The sequence below is a fragment of the Dipodomys merriami genome, unplaced genomic scaffold (genome assembly GCF_024711535.1).
Source record: "Dipodomys merriami isolate MVZ:Mamm:240054 unplaced genomic scaffold, mDipMer1.0.p SCAF_423, whole genome shotgun sequence".
Taxonomy (NCBI): domain Eukaryota; kingdom Metazoa; phylum Chordata; class Mammalia; order Rodentia; family Heteromyidae; genus Dipodomys; species Dipodomys merriami.
In genome coordinates this window covers 624,605-630,433 of record NW_027205860.1, presented here as the reverse complement: position 1 = coordinate 630,433, position 5,829 = coordinate 624,605, and the positions used below count along the sequence as shown (strand labels likewise).

General features: G+C 37.6%; 1 non-coding gene across 1 annotated transcript; it reads right to left on the bottom strand.

The window, feature by feature from the left end:
- Positions 1 to 3,044: 3,044 nt before the first annotated feature.
- LOC138807630 (U6 spliceosomal RNA) lies at positions 3,045 to 3,151 on the bottom strand. The gene has a single exon (XR_011366220.1). It is a non-coding gene; the product is annotated as a U6 spliceosomal RNA (small nuclear RNA).
- Between the last annotated feature and the right edge of the window lie 2,678 nt (positions 3,152 to 5,829).

Below are 5,829 nucleotides of genomic sequence, written 5' to 3'. Positions count from 1 at the left end.
CTTAACTGCTGAGTTGTTGCCTCCTTCCATCTTGTTGACCACATGACTTTTTTTTCTCTCTAGAACGTGACATTTAAGGATGGTGCTCTTTCATTCTGACAGCAGTAATAATGAATGGGGCTACAAATTCACCATCACTGCCTATGGCCTGCCTGATGTTGCTGTGTCTTGTGGGTTAGACTTGCAACTCCTTGTTTCTCGACTAATGGTCCGCCTTGACTCCCAGTGCATGGCACTCAACTCTGTGCATCGTAAGTTCACAGTCTTGTCCCTTCCTTTTTCATTACAACTGTGTTGAAGAGCAAGGTAGGAACTCTTTCTCATAGGTGGTCTCCACATCACGAAAGAGCAAGGTATTAATAATGTTTCTTTTTAGTTTTCTTTAAACCAAATCAAAACAGTTTACCCACTGGGCACCATTGGGAAGTTTCTTGACTCAGGCTTTGGCCCTATCACAAAGTAAGCTGTGGATGCCCTCTGTGGAGGACAATTGGGGAATTGCTGTTTATAGCAGCAGCATAGTCATTTTTAGAGATTTAAGTATACTCCAAGTAGATGGTAGAAATATAGTCATTTAATTGTTGTTTAAGTGAAATTTATGTGAACATAAATAGGTATGTGAATATATGTATTATCGTAAAATACATTAATCAACTTCGTATCATTTGTTCCAAGGGATAGATTCATAGAATAAATCTTTTGGAGTATTTTATATCTATATAATTTTTTAAACATTTTTCTGATTGTAAAATCAAATATCATTCATCCTAAATGGTCATTTTCTGTTAGGATTTTAAAAAGAGTTAGCTAAGGAAGAACAGCAGCATGTACGTGGTATTCAGGTAAGGAGTAGGTTTATTCATCATTCCAGCTGACACCAGACCATCTTGGTCCTCAACGTGGTGGGGAAAGGCCTGGGAAAGAGAGCTTGAAGAGCTGCGAAAGAGAGAGAAAAGAGCTAGAAAAGAGCTAGAAAAGAGCTAGAATAGAGAGCATCTGGGAAAGGTGGGAAAGAGAGAGCGAGGAAAGAGAAGAGACCTGGGAAAGAGAAGAGAAGGAAAGAGATGAGAAAGAGCTATAAAAGAGCAGAGAAAGGTCATCTGGGCCTGAGCTAGACCTTATCTAAATTATGGGCGGAGAAATTTGTGGCCACATCAAATTCAGATGTCACCTCAGCAGATGCAGATGTGACCTCTTCCATTTGTGCCAGTTGCCTAGATAACGCAAGTACTGGGTACAAAATTTGCTGCGAGGAGGGTGGAGTCTGCTTGCCATCTAGGAGCAGACCTTACACTTTCCAAAGCCTGTGTGTCTAATTTCCCTTAGTTTCTTTTTTAAAAAATTTTATTGTGAAAATACTGTACAGAGGAGTTAAAATTACATTGGCAAGGCAATTAGTACATTTCTTATCAAGCATTGCTGCTACCTCCTTTGTTTCCCCTTCCCATCCTTCTACCTTCCCTACCCTGCCAAAGTTGGAAAGTTCGTTTTTCAACATAAGGATTTGTCCAACTCATTGTTGTAATAGGTCCACCTATATCAGTATTTAAATGGTTTGTTTTTGCCCTTCCACTCCACAAATTATAACAACATCAAATACAATGAAAGCAGGGATTATACCGTGGGGGACAGACATACAAAGCAACAAAGAAATCATCTTATAAATATGTTAAATACAATTGCAAGAAAGAAAAAAAACATTTGACTACTTATCTTGGGGTTCATTTCATCTAGCATCAACTTATCTGACCTTTTCTTCTTGTCTCAGACATAAACTAGTAGTTCATAAACTGACAAATAAATGTAAGGAAGCCAACAAAAAAAATCAGTTCCTCTCATCTGATGATGCCTCTACAACAATGAGGAAAGAGTTCATCCTGCTAAGGAACTATGATAGGATATCAAAAAGAGAATTCATTCTTCTAGGTCTTCCCTATTTTTTCAATGTAACTTAAATGATGTAAAACACAATATACCGCTCATCAGTTTTGCACATTTTTATATGGACTTCACCTCAGTCTACAACATTCCTTCATTATTCTGTTCCTGATATTTTTACACTACCAAGACATAAGAACATTTTCATACAATTTTTATTATAAAAAAAAACTGTACAGAGGTGTCACATTTATGGGAGCAAATAATGAGTACATTTCTTAACAAGCATTGTTCCCTCTTCCCACCATCCCTTCCCTCCCACCTCCACAAATACGCTCCCCTCCCCCCTCCCCCTGACTAAATTGTAAAGTTCATTTTTCAACAGAGTGTCTTGTGCATCTCATTGTTACAATGAGTTAACCTGTATCCCTATTTAACCATTTTGTATTTCCCTTCCCCTCACCAAATTAGAGAAACATATACACATGATGTAGGTGTACCAACTTCAAATACAATGAAAACAGGGGTTATAGCGTGGGGGAGGAACATATACAGAAAGAAAAAAATCACATTGCACATCATAAGTACGTTAGAAACAATAACAAGAAAGAAAAAACATACTTGTGTCCCTGTCTTAGGGTTCATTTCCCTTAATATCATCTTATCTGCTCATATGCACATAGCTTTTGACTTATTCTGCTTATCTCAGACATATATTAGTTATTGAAAATAAGAGAAACCACGGGACCTATGTTTCTTTGGACTTGGCTTACTTCACTTAATAAATTTTTTTCCAAGACTTTCCAATTCCTAACAAATTGGGTGATACTATTCTTTCTGATGGAGGCATAGCATTCCATTGTTTATATACACCCACATTTTCTTGATCCATTCATCTACTGAGGGGCATCAGGGTTGGCTCTATATCAGCTATTGTAAATAATGCTGCAGTAAACATAGCTGTGCTGGTAGTTTTAGTATGGTCTTGTTTGTGATCATTCGGGTAAATGCCCATAAGTGGGATTGCTGGGTCATAGGAAAGCTTCATATGGAGTCTTTTGAAGAGCCTCCATACTGCTTTCCAAAGTGGTTGAACAAGTTTACACACACACCAAGAATGCAGTAGAGTTCCCTGTGGACAGATGCTCTCCATCATCTGTTGTTGCAAAAATATGGAACATTTCACTAATTTGCATGTCAACCTTGCTCAGGGGCCATGCTAATCTTCTCTGTATTGTTCCAATTTTAGCGTATTTGCTGCCTAATTGAGCACAGAACATTTTTTATATATAAAGTGTAATTTATTTTCTTAAACTAGACAATTCAAAAAAAAGTAAGTTCAAAAGAATTCTTGTGAAATTTTAGAAGCATGTATTTCTTTTTTTTTTTTGTTAGCAATACAACAAACTGTTAGTACCATGCATTTCTTACATAAGCACACATTTAAGAATAAAGTCAAGACTGGCATGTCAAAAACAAAATAATTCCAGATATTTGTTGTTCAAGAGATGTGTAGGAGGAGGAATTCAATTGTTCTATACAAGGCACCTGTCATAATGAACACTGCAGCAAGTGTTAAGGTTGTTAAAAGTTTTAAATTTTAAATGTATTTAATTTTGGGAATTTGCATATATATGCCAAAATTAGGACTGTTTGGCAGGTCATAAACTTGTCTATAAAGTATTTAAGGTTTATGGTAGCAGACATATGGTACTAATTATGTACATTTCAGAGTTTATAGAAACATTACCAATAAGAAGTTGCAAAGTCTTTGCGTAAAGAAGCAGAGTGAAGAGTTAAGACTTTGTTAACTATATAGTTTCTGTTTAATTTTTAGGGCTTCCTTACTTTACATGTTAGTGAGGAACAAATGATGATATAAGCCATATACAAATGATGAGATGAGCCATAAAAAGTAATCCTAGTGGGTAATTTTAAAGACTACTCATAGCCTATAAAACTCTTTTTAAGGGGCTGGGAAGGTGGCTCAGTGGTAAAGCGCTTGTCTTGCATGCTTGAGACCCTGGGTTCGATTCCTCAACACCCATAAACAAAAAACAAGCTGGAAGTGGTGATGTGGCTCAAGTGGTAGAGTGCTAGCCGTGAGCTGAAGAGCTGAGGGGCAGCACCCAGGCTCAGAGTCCAGGGCCACGACCGGATCCAAAATAAAAACCAAAACAAAATCCTCTTTTTAAACATCATAATCTTAGCCAGTTTTAAATGTACAGGAATATGAGAAAGTAGTAAAATCTAATATGTAGAACACTGGTAATTGTTTGTTTTTTTATTTGATTAATCATTAATATTTAATTGTCCGTTTTCTTTATTTGTTGCATTGTTTTCCTTTTTGTAATATAATACAACTTTTTATAAGTCGTCCTCAGGAGGTACTTTGAGAAGCTTACTGGGATGGCCAAAGCATTTTTTATAGGTGCATGTGAGTTTACAAAGAAGAAAATTAAGACAAATTATTTATTAAAAAAATTATCAAGTACAGTCTGAATTAGAAGGGATGATAAAGGTCCACACCCAAAATCTTAGCCTTCGTCTGAAGCGGCGGTATTACAGAGTTGAGACCACAAAAGTGAGAGACTGTTTTTGTGTTTTTTGTTTTTGTCAGTCTTGAGGCTTGAACTCTGGGCCAGAGCGCTCTCCCTGCACTCTTCAGCTCAAGGCTGGCACGCTATCCCTTGAGCCACAGCACCACTTCTGGTTTTCTAGTGGTTTATTAGAGATAAGATTCTCACGGACTTTCCTGCCTGGGCTGGCTTTCAACCGGGATCCTCAGAACTCAGCCTCCTGCATAGCTACGGTTACAGTCCTGAGCCACCAGCACCCAGCATTGTTTTGTTGATTTTTATTTTGTTGGTCATGGGGCTTGAACTCTGGGTCCTGGGTGCTGTCCCTCAGCTCAAGGCTAGCGCTACCATTTGAGCCTTCGTCTTTTTCTACTTCTGTAGTGCTGAGGAATCAAACCCAGGGCCCCATGCATGCAAGGCAAGCACTCTCCCATTGAGCCACCTTCCCAGCTCCAGAAAGACTGTGCTTTAAAAAATCATCTAAACAATATTTGCTTTCTGCTTTGGGTTATATAATGAAATATATGAATATCTTTTTATATTTTTGTGAATTGTCATACTTCTAAATTTATGCTAACTTGAGCCACTTTATCCTTTTCAAAGTCATGAAATATCTCTGAGAGTGTTCTTCTGGGAAGATTATATTTGCACTTATAATTTCTTCTGAGTCATTTTTATTTTTTTATTGTGAAAAAACTGTACAGAGGGATTACAATTACATGGGCAAGATAATGAGTATATTTCTTATCAAGCATTGTAGCCTCCTCCTTTATTTCCCCTTCCCATCCATTCCAAGCCTCCCCCCCACCCAATCCTCCCCCCACCCCCCACCAAAGTTGTAAAGTTCGTTTTCGACATGACAACTTGTACTTCTTATTGTTGCAACGGGTCCACCTGTATCCTTATTTAAACGACTTGTTTTTCCCCTTCCCTTCCACAAATTATAACAACATCAAATACAGTGAAAGCAGGGGTTATAATGTGGGAGAGAGACATACAAAGCAACAAGGAAATAATCATATAAATGCGTTAGAAACAAATGAATGAAAGAAAAAAACATTTAAATACGTATCTTAGGGTTCATTTTCCTAACATCACCTTATCTGACCTTTTCTGCTTGACTCATACATATACTAACTATTGCAAATGAGGGAAACCATGGGACCTATGTTTCTTTGGGCTTGGCTTACTTCACTTAATATAATTTTTTCGAAGTCTTTCCAGGCCCATATCAAGCATTGAAATAGAAACAGCAATAAGAGACCTTCCATCTAAGAAAAGTCCAGGACCAGATGGTTTTGCAGCGGAATTCTACAAGGCCATCAAAGCAGAGCTCACACCAATACTCCTCCAACTCTTCAATGAAATTGAA